Here is a 13,393-nt window from a genome sequence, read left to right as displayed (position 1 = left end):
TAGGCCAGGATAAGAGTCTTTTACTACCACTACTATTCTTGAAAACTGTAGGCACAATGTTTTTGAGGCTTCTGGTAGTTTTAAGAAGTGACATGCTTAGAAAATGTGGCATGAAAGGAAATAAGGAGGTGTAAATCATTTGACTAATCTATATGCATGAGACAGGAAGTACTCCACAAGACAGTTTTCATCCAGATGGGCTTCATTGGGGCATGGGGTAGGGGTGGGTTGTGTGGAAGATAGTCTTGAACGGTATCAGCAGTCCTTTCAGCAGCTAATTAATCAAAGTCAAAACACCCGAAAGTTCACCCATAAAAACAAACCACTGTAAAACCAGCCAAAAACCCCTCGGTGCCACCAACCGAGACAGAAAATCACTTCTAGAATACTGACAGCCTGCCTCTGGAAGGACATTTTCTACCCTGAGACTGGTCAAATTATTTGCTAAAATTTGAGGAATTGAGCACTTTTCGGAATGTCTGCAGTGATGCAATCCGTGTGGCAACATCCGCAACCTCAAGGTCTCCACTTGATTTCCTGGACGAGAGAGACTAGCAGGTCAAACTGTGACACGACTGGGAGCTGAGCTGATATGAAGTTTCGAGCCTGTCCTAGTGGACGCATTAATCGGTGAGTATTCTATCACTGATGTGTTCATTACTTTCACTGTGAACTGTGCCCCTTTGTATTTTAATCACCGGTGCCCGCCTCATGATCCAAACATTGTGCATTCAGTGAACTGCACTCTTGAACTGAATTATCTGTTTACAGTGAGTGAAATGTCTCCCTGTTTGTTTAAGTAAAGTGTGCTTCCGTGCATTTTGGTGATCTGTTGCCCTGTTGTGTACAGTGAGTGCAGGTGTGTAGCCAGAGCCGGCTTTAGTGTTGTGGCACTTGGTGTGACAAACTTTCTAGGCGCCTTCCCCCATTCTCTCACTCTCACCCTACAACACTGCTTCTCATCTCTCCTTAGGGTCTTCCACAGTTATTTAGGCCCTCGTTATCGTGATCATGCTGGCGGTCATTTAACTGACCGCCAGCCCTCCTGGAACCTGGCCGGCCGCATAAAGAACGTTCTGCTGGGCCGGCAGAATGCATGGCCGGGACATTGCCGGCGGCTCCATGTCAATGCCTCTGTGCGGTGGGTGCAGCTGCACTCGTCGCGCAGATCACTGCCTGATGGGGCTCTGCACAGGGGCCCCTGCACTGCCCATGCCAAGTGCCTGGGCAGTGCAGGGGCCCTCCAGAGGGGCCCCGGAACACCCCTTCCGCCAGCCTTACCCTGGCGAGGGAACCCTGATGGAAAGGCTGGTTGCCGTAGGGATCATTATCCGAGGGGCAGCAGCGCTGCCCTGTCGGATAATGATTCCCTCCACCGTCAGGCGGCCTGTCGGAGGCAGCCTGGTGGTGGAGGAGGGCAGCCTATGGTGGCCCTCCATGTGTTCTTTATATGGCGGTTCAGACCGCCATGCCAGTGGCGGGTTTTTCACCCGGCATGGCGGTCTGAACCGCCGGCGATCATAATGACCCCCATAATTTCTGTTATAGCATATAGTATTACCGATCCAAATGTAAGAAGTCAGAGCACTTTATGTGACACACATATTATGCAGAGACAATAAGCAGTACAAATGTCCACATGTATAAATTGAATGAGGCAATGAGGGCCAGGTGTGGGAGTCACGTGGCATCCATACTGGTGGGCACTTTATGTGACGAGTGCAGTGCAGTAACCAAAGTGCCTGCGCTACATTGAGCGAAAGGGAGGGAGCACAACAGTGCCATATCTACTAAGAAATGTCAATGCTGTTCCCTCCCATAGCGCTGGCGCACGTCACCCTGCCTGGGACAATAGCGTAAGAGGGTGTACATGATATGAGGCATAGGTCCTCAACCGAGAGGATGCCCTTCCAGTACAAAGTACTATGCTTTGACAATGTGTAACACTTTCCCCATAGTCTAGATGTGTTATATAGTGGAAAGGTTTGAAGAAAATAAAACATTTCTCCACTGTTACTCCTGTCTTGAGGAAGGGCTGATGCAAATCCCTCTTTACCAATGTTAGAAGAGCCTAGCGTCAAAATTCATGTATTAACAATATGAAAATTTACAACAAAGTGTTTAACATGTATTTGTTTTTATTTACCGAGAAGATTGCACATTGAATGGCCAACATTCTTTATAGTGTCACATCTGTAGTTTAATGTCTCGTTCCCAGTAGAAGCTGATTGAAAGTGAATAATACACAAAATATGGATAAACTGAGAAATGGCCCTGCACTCTCACCCACAGAAGTCAGCTTATCCTACCAACAAAAATGTAATCTGTTTCAAAAAGGAGTCATGGGGAGTAAAGCTCAATAAATAAATAAAATATGTAGAACAGAATCCACCAGAAGAGAGAATATCTAGCTAAATGTTTCTGCATTATTCTGTTGATACAAATTTACATAACTGGGACAATTTATAGTGCATCAGATCATAAGAAATGTTTCAAAGTCTAGAACCCTGTTTCCATCATGATTAACACAGTGTTCCAATTCATACATGAATAACATCCATTCAAATTCTAGATTGAGCAAATATCTGTACAACTAGAATTCCATCAGCTTTCAGGTGCAGTCGCCATCCTAGCACCAAAATAGTCCGCGATCCTAACACTGAAGTGGCCAACACGTGTTTCATGGAATATCCGCTTCTTCAGGGCAAAACTTCACTCCCCAAGACTCCTTTTTAAAACCGCTTGAAAGTGACTAGTGTTCATGGTGATACTGTTTACCTTCTGTGTTTGCAGTGGTGGCTGGTAATCTCTGAAACTGATTGTGCATAATACTTGCAATGAATAGGAGCGAGAAGCAAGTGAGTGCAAACTTTTCTAGGGAAAATCAGAGAAAACGTTGACAAAATGAGGGCCAAGTAGTGCATTTTAAGCACAATTTTCACATAAAACTTCTAAAAAGTCATAGACACTGAAAGGGCACTGACTAAATATTCAAAATCTGGCACTCCCAGTAAGTTTACACCATTTTATTTCAAAATGTGCTATGGTTGCTTCTGTATGTAACAAAATACCTCCATTGTGCCAGATACATAATTTTGTCATGGGAGTGAATGCTCTTAATAGACCATGGGCGTCTGCCTAAGCCAAAAATGACAATATGTCAGTGTTAGAATTATGCCATTACATATGCCTATGCATATTACAATTATGCCCATATACAGTAAGTGGTCCAGTATGTCAGGGCAGTATTTTCTCATGGTTGCTCTCCATACACCACAGTTGTCCTCTCTTATGCAAAGAATTACTTCCAATGTCCCAGGCATTTTCCCACAAGTGCCCCCATGTCAAGAAGTTTCTCCAGAATGCCAACTGCAGCATTTTGCCATGGATATCACCGTGTGGTATTACCTCTCGTATGCCAGTTCCAGTATTTTGTCAGAGGTCCCTGTCATGTAAAGAAGCCTCCTGTATGCTAAGACTAACTTTTTGCCACCTGTGCCTCTATAACCCAAGAATTACCTGTAGTATGCCAGGGTCAACATCAGTCTGCGAGAATAACACCACATTCTCCCTCACGCTCACTTACATTCACTCACACTCATTTGCACTCACACTCATTCATTCTCACTCACTTGCACTCATTCATTCTCACTCGCTTGCACTCACTTTCATTCTCATTCACTCAATCATACTCATGCTCATTCTCAGTCCTATTCTCACTCACTCATACTTTTAACTCACATTCACTTGCATTCACTTATTTTCACATATTCTCATTCACTTATTCATTCACTTTTTCACTTCTGCCCTCTTTCATTCATGCGTATTCACTGTCTCTTGCCCTCACTCTTATGATCAGTCATGCTCTTTTATTCTCACTCACTCTGACTTACTCATTCTCTCTCAGAGTTATGCTCACTTACTGTTCCTCTTGCAACAGTGGCATAACATAGGCCCCCACAGCCACCTTGGTGCGGGGAGGGGGGATGAGTGGCCTCAGCACAGTACCCTGCCCTGTTAGCTCCTTGCACGGGTGGGGGGGCCTCAAGTTTCATTATTCCACTGTCTCACGGTCATACTCACTCACACTCTCTCACACTTATTCATACTCACCCACTTGCAGTAATTCCTTTTCTCACTGGGGCTCTTAACTCGCTGATTCTGAGTCTCACTCATTCTCACTCGCTCACGTGCTCACTCATATGGATGCAAAACGTTGAAGCATAGACACACACTCTCTCACACAAACACACTCTCACCTGCCAGTGAAGGTTCCATTCCTGGACATCGTGTTCCATTTGAATTAAACAGGTTAATATTCACTATTAGTGACATAAAAAATGAACAGAAGGACAAGAGGTCCTCATGGTTTCGGCACTGATTTTGCCATCTCTCGACTCCAGGGGTTGCAAAGGCAGTGCTAGGTCAGAAGGGCAAGCCAGGGTTCATCGCTGCGACTCCTGACAACCACTGAATAGCGTCCGTGCTCACAACACGTTTCCCAACCAAACTATCTTTGGTTTAAAATTAAAAATGTATATTTTGGCCCCCCTTCTCTTCAGCTTTCTTTGCAGCAGGTGTGTTAATCTGTTGATGGGCACGTGTGCTGCTAATCCTCTGATAGGCACACGGATCCGGCCTGCACAAAGGCCAGAGACGAAGATTGTAGTATTAAAATGCCAAACTGCTGCCTACTAGAAGCAGCAGAGACAAAAATAAAAACATTTAGGGGGTCATTCTGACCATGGCGGTAATTACCGCCATGGCGGAGGTCGGCGGTAGCACCGCCAACAGGCTGGCGGTGCACCGCTGGGCATTCTGACCGCGGCGGTTCAGCCGCAGCCAGAAACGGAAAGTCAGCGGTGTACCGCCGACTTTCCGCTGCCCGTCTGAATCCTCCATGGCGGCGGAGCGCGCTCCGCCGCCATGGGGATTCTGACACCCCCTACCGCCATCCTGTTCATGGCGGCTCTCCCGCCATGAACAGGATGGCGGTAGGGGGTGCCGCGGGGCCCCTGGGTGCCCCTGCCGTGCCCATGCCAATGGCATGGGCACGGCAGGGGCCCCCGTAAGAGGGCCCCAAAAAGTATTTCAGTGTCTGCCCAGCAGACACTGAAATACGCGACGGGTGCAACTGCACCCGTCGCACCTTCCCACTCCGCCGGCTCAATTCTGAGCCGGCATTCTAGTGGGAAGGTTGATTTGCCCTGGGCTGGCGGGCGGTCTTTTGGCGGCCGCCCGCCAGCCCAGGGCAAATGTCAGAATCACCGCCGCGGTCTTTCGACCGCGGTGCGGTGTTCTGACGGCGGTACCTTGGCGGACGGCCTCCGCCGTCCGCGAAGGTCAGAATGACCCCCTTAATGTAGTCAAAGAAATGCAGTTACATACTAATTTGCGTTAAAATGGTATCCTAAAAATAAAAGAATTAAAGCTTTGACTTGTACCCATCACCCCCATCTCTGCATGCTTCCCCAGTGCTTAATTTGTAAATAAAAACGTGCTGGTGTCCAAAGCCCTCCTCTGAAACTCAGGGCCGCTGCAATTAAATGTGCGAGCTCGGAATACTGAGGCGGCGTAATCCTCAATTAATCAGGGACTTGTAGAGCGGGCTATTCACCGGTGAGGGTCTCAAGGCGCTGGGGGAGGAAAAATCCTAAAGCCACCTCGGGCCTCTACAATCCATTTACAGACACTCTCTGCCCCTTCAGCTCACTCTTGCAGCTTTCAGCTTTCTCCCTTTGTGACGCTTTTTCGTGTTTCTCTTCCTCCGTCTTTCTCATATGTGTCTTTTGCTCTGAGTAACTGCTTGAGGCAGAAAAATAAGTGGCGGCTCTCAAATACAAGTGGCGGTGCGCCCACCGGGAAAACAAGCACAAATTAAGCACTGCCTCTGCCACTACTTTCCCCTCCTGCCAACACCTTGGATGCTTCAGGCTAGAGGGAGAACTTTTGGAGTCTGTCATCATACTAAGGGAATCATTATCTTTCAGTACATTGACGGGTATCATTGGCAAAGATCAAACTGATGTGAAATAGCCTTCTGTATGACAATATCTATGTAAGCGTACTGACAATGAGAGAAATCATACTGTAATGTACACATCGGTTTCAAGGCTGTTTGGTACTGCAGGCAAAATAATATTTCGCTGCTGGAGCACTCCCCGGCGATTACGAAAGCAACTTGTTTTTTCAGCTATTTTCTTGTAATTTGGTGTAATTTAATGGGTCCCATAGCCTTGGTAACACTTATGGATGTTCCTGACTTGTATGTAGACCTATCTTATTAGATAATGGTATAAGTGTCTAGTTTTCAAGCAATTGTGAAATATTTAATTACCAAACTACACTATGTAGAAACATCGTAATTTTAGTTTTAATGCGATGGCTGGAACTGTTAAAAATGTTAGTTTATTTCTAAAAGGCTAAGCAATAGGCTAGACCTTTGCATATAACATTGCATGTTTTGCCACTAATGCATGATGCATACTTGGCCTCCAGCTCCAAGTCCCTTCACAGCTACGGAACATTGTACATTTTCAATTTTCAGTTCTGTTTTTTAATCTATATATACTTTATTAATCTGCGCTGCTAATATTGGTTATTTTTAAATTTTCTAAAGAATTGCGAACCTCCTGAAATAAGCATCGCAGAAACCCAGGGATCTATCGCAGAAACCCAGGGGTGTTTCGACCCAAGGTTAAGAACTGCTGACTTAAACCATCCCCAGCATGCACAGTGCTTTTGGGTAAAAAGATAAACAAGGGAGGACTTGCAGATTGTGCCACGCGTGCAATGTGGGCACTCTGCAGGAAGGATGCTGCCTCATAAATATGAATTATGAGTATGTGCTTTTTGTAGAGCACCAGATCCTGTATCTGAGTCATTGCAGGTCAGATCTTCACAGCAGAAAGGCTTTCATTCATAGAGTGTCATTTGCAAGTCAGTGCCTAATTCGCCAAAGCATAAGTGCCAGTGCCAGTAACAGCACAGTTATTAACCATCATACTGCTAAAGGTGTGACTATCACAGGCCATATATACAAGATCAGCTTGGGCGGCATGTATTAGTCCTTTTTAATGACTATTGAACAAATAAACAACCGTTGTTGTGCTCGTCTCCAAATTTCACAAGTGTCGGTGTTGACAATTAAGTGCCTATTCTGAGCACCGGAAACCACTGGCTCAAATTAAGCACTGTTGCAACTATGTAAGAATAACACTGAGAGGATAACATGGAAGGCAGAAGAAATTCATTCCATGTTAACTTGCCCTGAGATTAACAGATAGCTTTAAGAACGGGGAGTCTCCCACCCAAAACTGGAGTGTTTGCATTTATGAGTAAAGCCATGTAAAACGATGTACAATCAGAATAAGAAAATCAAGTGAAAAGCAGTGTCTTGAAGGCATGTTTTACTGCACACAAATTCAATTGTAGAATTCCACTAATTTACATGCGCATTGTGTTGCCTCACTGAATAATAATACTCTTATAACAAATAAAATGCTGTGTAATCAATTGTGTTGATGATGGAGAACCACAGACATACTTGGGCGGAGTAGTCGTGGAACTTCCAGTAACCAGGTCTTCCACACAGCACTGAGGGCTCCAGCATCACACTTTGGGCTGCAGCAGAACCTTGACTAAAGATCTATTTTAAGGAACAATTGTTCTTGCATGCCAGATCCACTGTCAGCACAGCCCAGGTCTGAAGAAAGGAAAGTTTTATCTTTTTATAAATCTCTTTCTGCCCTTCTGAATCTAAATATTGGTTACAGACCCAGGACCATCAGAGGACCTGTGCCTAATGAAAAATGATCCTGCTCTATGCCCTTTTAAGCACATTCCTCAGACATGCCCAGATGGTTCTTGGGCACTACCAATCTCCTGTCTGAGAAGCTCAGAGACATACCACTGATTCTCAATCAAGCCAGAAAGCCCACAGAGACCACCATCTCAACCTTAGAGACACCTTAATGTCTTTAAGGCAGGCCCAAATGGTCCTTTCAGATCCATGGTGCTTAGTCTTAGAGGTCTGTACTTAGTTTTAGAGGCATGTACTCTGACACTCCCAGAAGTCTTTGGAGATCCCTCATCCATGCCCTAGAAACCATTTGCTAGCCTTTCAACAACCCTTGCCAACTCTCAAACACATCAGAGCCACTCTGAGACTCTCTTAGTCCTCTTCACTTCAGCCTCAGAGACTTTAAGGCCCAGCCAGAATTCAAACAACCCCATTTAGACATTGGATACTTTAGCAATAAATCAATCCATATGTAAACACTCCAGCTAGTTGATAGATGACCAGACACTCTAATCACACCCCCAAATACTGCCAGGAGCCCCCTCCCCCAGAGACCCTCAACTAGATTTCCATTAACTCAGTTGGTCAATACTTGCCCCAGGTGTACCTTCTGGGAGGAAGGTGGATTGAGGGATATCTCAATCCACCTTCTAACACCCCTGGGTAGCCAGTCGGCACCACCAGAGGCACAGAAAATCTCAATGAACTTTCAAAGACTGCCAGAGGACCCTCAGAGAACCTCAATCAAGCTGTAGAAATGTTCAGCTTGCTTTGAGACACACCGACCACTCTCAAACACCTGCAGCCCAGCCTCAAGGACCTACAGCTGCCCATCCTCAAATTCCCTAAACTTGCCATCAGTGATCCTAACAATACACACAGACACCTAAGGCTAAAATAGCACTTGGGCAGTCTTATTTGGTCATTAATAGTCTCAGTTAGACCTTTGCCTACCTTCATATACCCCAGGCTGGACATTAGATCACAACAGATGTCCCCCGTTGACCCTCAGCCTAAGTTCTTTCATTCCATTCTCATAGTTCTTTGGATACCCTCAGCCATCCACTTGACATACTCAGTCTTCTTTAGGACACCTACAGATAACTCTCAGAAACATCAAAAAAGCACTCAGATACCTCAATTGAGGTTTCAGCCTTACCCCAAAACACCTCAGATTGGCCCTTAAATGCACACAGCTTTACCTCAGCCTACCTTCTGACACCACCACCTGGTATGTAAACAAGCCAGGAGTAGTCGTAGAAAACCTTGTTGTCCCGTTTGGCACTTGCATTATTCATAAGTGTGCTCTCAGAGTCCCTCCACTTCTAGCTGGTCATTAAACACTCCCAGTTAGTCTCCAGACACCATTGTTGTGCCAATGGATAGACCCAGCATACCCAGGAGTCTTTCCTCAGTCCCCCGGCTGGTCCTAACACCACCACCCCCCAGTCAGCCCTTACAGACCCTCAGTGTGCCCTCAGACATCTCTAGCAGTCTTAAAATAATCTTGCTTCACCCTCAGAGACTCAGGCAGACCACAAAGCACACATCCAGATATCCCCAGTTGCCCTTCAGAGAGCATCATCCAGACATCAGATACTGCAAATTTGGTCCTTAGACATCAATTCAGCTGGTCCTCAAACACTCCCAGAGATACAGTAGTCAACTGGCTAAAACATGCTGTCTTCAGTGACTGGGGAGGGGGGTTCAGTTGAATAGAGTGCTAAAAATGTATGTGATTTCTGTCTCCTTCAGATTGAGTAAGCTCTGTCCCTGTCTGTGGTGGTCAAATGTGTGATATTAAAGTGATTCGTACCCATTTCACATTGACTGAATGTTGCCCCATTTTTATTGACTGGTCTGTGCCCTTGTCCATAGTGGAACCTGTGTCTCTGGGTGTTGTACACACCTTTGTGATAGCAGTGATCTATGTAATGTGCTATGCCACATTGAAATATGCAGCTGTTCACTTTAAACAATTTATGCCTGTAGCAAATGAGTTCCATCCATTTAACCCCTCCTGGATTTTTTGTCTACATGCTCCTTGGACTTTTACTGTAAGTGAGTCTCACTACTTGAGTTTTGTTTATATAGTACTTTGAAAATTGTCATGTTTTCCTGGGTCAACTAATAATTTCCTCTCCCCCTTTCTGGGCCAAATTAATTAATCTACTGTCCAGCCGGAAGATCAAATGCCTCCCCACACAATAGAATGATGAATAGTGCTTCTCCCAGTTACTGGATAATACATGGTAGAGTAGAAATCAGCATATGCTTGTCACACTGCACCTGCATGTTAGAATGCCTTATAAATCTGTTCAGGAGACTTGGATGGGGCAGAGGGCCCGTGTCGGAAAGGGGTGTCTGGTGCCTAGAACCTTCAAGCCTCTGCACAAGGGAGAGACTGAAGAGAAGGAGTGACAACAGACAAATAATGCCCAGCTGGAAGGAGAAGCCACTTGCTGCTGATGGTCATAAATGGACTTCGGGACTTTAATTCCAGCTGACCCACAGGACTCAGATGAATATCTCCAGCACAAGTGGTGCTGGCCCCCTTACACCTTCTGAGGAACTGTTGGGGGAATAGACCTTCTGGAGGACCCTGAATTGTTCCCCTGGGACTTCTGAGGGCTGGCCCTTGATTCCACTGACATACAAGTGCCATTCAAGAAGACAGAAAGCTGTGGGACCTAGGGAGGGCTGCAGCCCCCCAAGCAGGACAGAGCCCCAGCAGCACAGGCTCCAGGCTCCAATAGAACAGGCTCCAGCAGCACAGGCAGAGGACAGGTCTGGTGTAGGGAGCAGTAAAAATCAAGAACCCCACACAAAGCTCTCTTTAGAAGCTGAAAATTTGGCAGAAATAAACCTGGTGAGTAGGGCTGGCCATCAGGAGCAAAATAAGCTCAAGAACATGCAAATCGGCCCTACGAGGCTGAAGAAAACAAGAGATAAAGCATGGACCCAAAGAGGGGTGCTGTGCAGGAAAAAAACCTAGGCAGGGCTAAGCCCCTGTGGAGTTGACGCAAACCTGTTTTTTTTAATTAAACGTGGAGGGTCGTGCATGGGTCCCCTTCCCCGGATCCTCTCTTGGCCCTAGGGTTTCAATCTCCTGGTGCTCAACGCATTAAAGATTGTCCTAAGGTACCACATGCCTCTAGGACAGAAAGACGAGGTACAAATTGTGCTGGGCCCATTGCCCTCCCCCAAACCCTTGTTTGGGAGTAGGGGGCACCAGTATCCTGCCTCCTGGAGAGGATACAGCTCCTTTCACGTCTGGGTGCAAGCCGAGGATGAGCATGTTGACAGCTCCCATGCCGATTTAGTGAAGGTGCAGAGCTGGCAGGAACCATAGGGGTATTGGGTCCCCGTGCCCCACACGAGCACCTTAAAAAGGATAAAAAAAGAAAACACAGAAACACTTTTCCTAAAGTATGGATGCCACAGGCTCAGAGGATGTCCCCATAAGCCCTGTGGATGTCTAATTTGCATATGTGTTTCTGTGGTAACACAAGAAGGGCAGGGGCACCACCTTCATTGTTTTAGTGTTGTGAGGAGAGGGCAGCAGGATGTGCAGCAGTCCCCCCCAGAAGATGTTCCTTAAAACTCACAGTAAGTCTCCCATGAGATTGAATTTCTGATCCTGGATTAGGTTTTCCTGATATTACAAGTTTTCGGGGAGCTGGAGGTTTTATTTTTGGGTTATGGGGTGTAGGGACATTTGTGGGTTGGTCCTGATGCTACAATAGCAATTAAAAGCAAGACCTTGTGGCACATCTTGTTCAATATAGTGGTTTATTGGTCTTGTTGTTGGTAAACAATGCAAGCTTCTACAGTCTAGTGAGTAGTACTGAATGCTAATATTACCCACATTGTTTCCATTGGTGGGGTATAGCATATATTGCATATTGAAGCTGTTCCCTTTGTATACTGCAATAGTGCATGCACAGATGTTGTGACATCATGACAAAGCCAGGTGGCCTGTTTTATTGATGATGACACCTCTTTATATTGTGATATTTCATCTAGTATAGGTGGGGATATTGTGGTTATATGGGTCAGGACCACATTATGAGGGTATCACCAAAGATATTTCCGACTATCTCAGTATACATATTTGTAAATGAGTGCATACTATTTAGTAGTGTGTGCAATAAAATTACTTTTCTTTTTTATAAAAAAAAAAACACTGACAGAACAATAATTTTTTGAGCATTTGTTGGAAATGGCCTCTCTGAAGGGTCACCCCAAACTTTTTGCCTTCTTCCTTTTCTTTTTCGGACCTAATTGTTGCTGGTTTAGGACTCTGCATACTTTACCACTGCTAACAAGTGCTAGAGTGTATATGCTCTCTCCCTTAAACATGGTAACATTGGTTCATCCCCAGTTGGCATATTTGATTTACTTATAAGTCCCTAGTAAAGTGCACTACATGTGCCGAGGGCCTGCCAATTAAATTGTACTAGTGGGCCTGCAGCACTGATTGTGCCACCCACATAAGTAGCCCCTTAACCATGTCTCATGCCTACCATTGCAAGGCCTGTGTGTGCAGTTTCACTGCCACTTTGACTTGACATTTAAAAGTATTTGCCAAGCCTTAAACTCCCTTTTTCCTACATATGAGTCACCACTAAGGTAGGCCCTAGGTAACCCATAGGGCATGGTGCAGTGTAGGTAAAAAGCAGGGCATGCACATATGTGTTTTGTATGTCCCAGTAGTGAAAAACTCCTAAATTTGTTTTCCACTACTGTGAGGCCTGCTCTTTTCATAGACTAGCATTAGGACTGCCCTCATATACCTTTTGAGTGGTAGATTCTGATATGAAAGGGGTAACCAGGTCATATTTAGTATGGCCAGAATGGTAATAGAAAATACTGCTTATTGGTGAGGTTGGATTTTATATTACTATTTTAGAAATTCCACTTTTAGAAAGTGAGCATTTCTCTGCACTTAAAAACCAACTGTGCCTTACAGTCTGTCTCAAATCAACATGTGGGCTGGGCTGGTTGACAGTTCCCTTGTGCATTTCACCCAGACAACCAAAAAAACAGGACACTCAGTCACACCTGCACTCAGTCACACCTGCACTCATCTGCATATTGAATGGGTCTTCCTGGGCTGGAAGGGTCGAGGGCCTGACACTTACATTTCAAAGGCTAGTTGTCTGCACTCACAAAATGGAATGCCAAACCCTCTACTGGGACCCTGGCAGACAAGACTGCACTGAAAGGGGAACTTGTGCACTTCATAACAACTCTTTGAAATATCCCCACTTCAAAGGCATTTTTGGGTATATAAACTGGGTCTCTGACCCCAACAACTCAGACACTTCTGGACCTACACCTGCAACCTGTCAAGAGGAACTGCCTGGCTGCCCAAAGGACTCATCTGGACTGCTTTACTGAGAAGGACTGCTGCCCTGCTGTTGCCCTGCTGCCCTGCTGGGATCTGACTTTGCTGAGAAAGACTCTGCCTTCCCGAAAAGGGCTCTCCAAGGGCTTGGATTGAGCTTGCCTCCTGTTTTCTGAAGTCTCAGGGCCAAAAAAAGACTTAGGCCCTCATTACAACCCTGGTGGTCGGTGTTAAAGCGACGG

At 45.7% G+C, this 13,393-nt stretch overlaps 1 protein-coding gene across 2 annotated transcripts in view; it reads left to right on the top strand.

Moving 5' to 3' along the window:
- The first annotated feature begins 543 nt into the window (after positions 1–543).
- Positions 544–13,393, top strand: part of LOC138246555 (sialic acid-binding Ig-like lectin 13) — a 170,005-nt gene continuing 157,155 nt past the window's right edge. For both annotated transcript variants that reach the window (XM_069201228.1, XM_069201229.1), the window contains exon 1: positions 544–630. The gene's annotated coding sequence lies outside the window, so the exon portion shown is untranslated. The remainder of the gene's footprint in view (positions 631–13,393) is intronic.

Source organism: Pleurodeles waltl, chromosome 7 (assembly GCF_031143425.1).
Source record: "Pleurodeles waltl isolate 20211129_DDA chromosome 7, aPleWal1.hap1.20221129, whole genome shotgun sequence".
Lineage (NCBI taxonomy): Eukaryota > Metazoa > Chordata > Amphibia > Caudata > Salamandridae > Pleurodeles > Pleurodeles waltl.
Note: the sequence above shows the minus strand (reverse complement) of the source record. Positions and strands in the feature narration are given on the sequence as shown.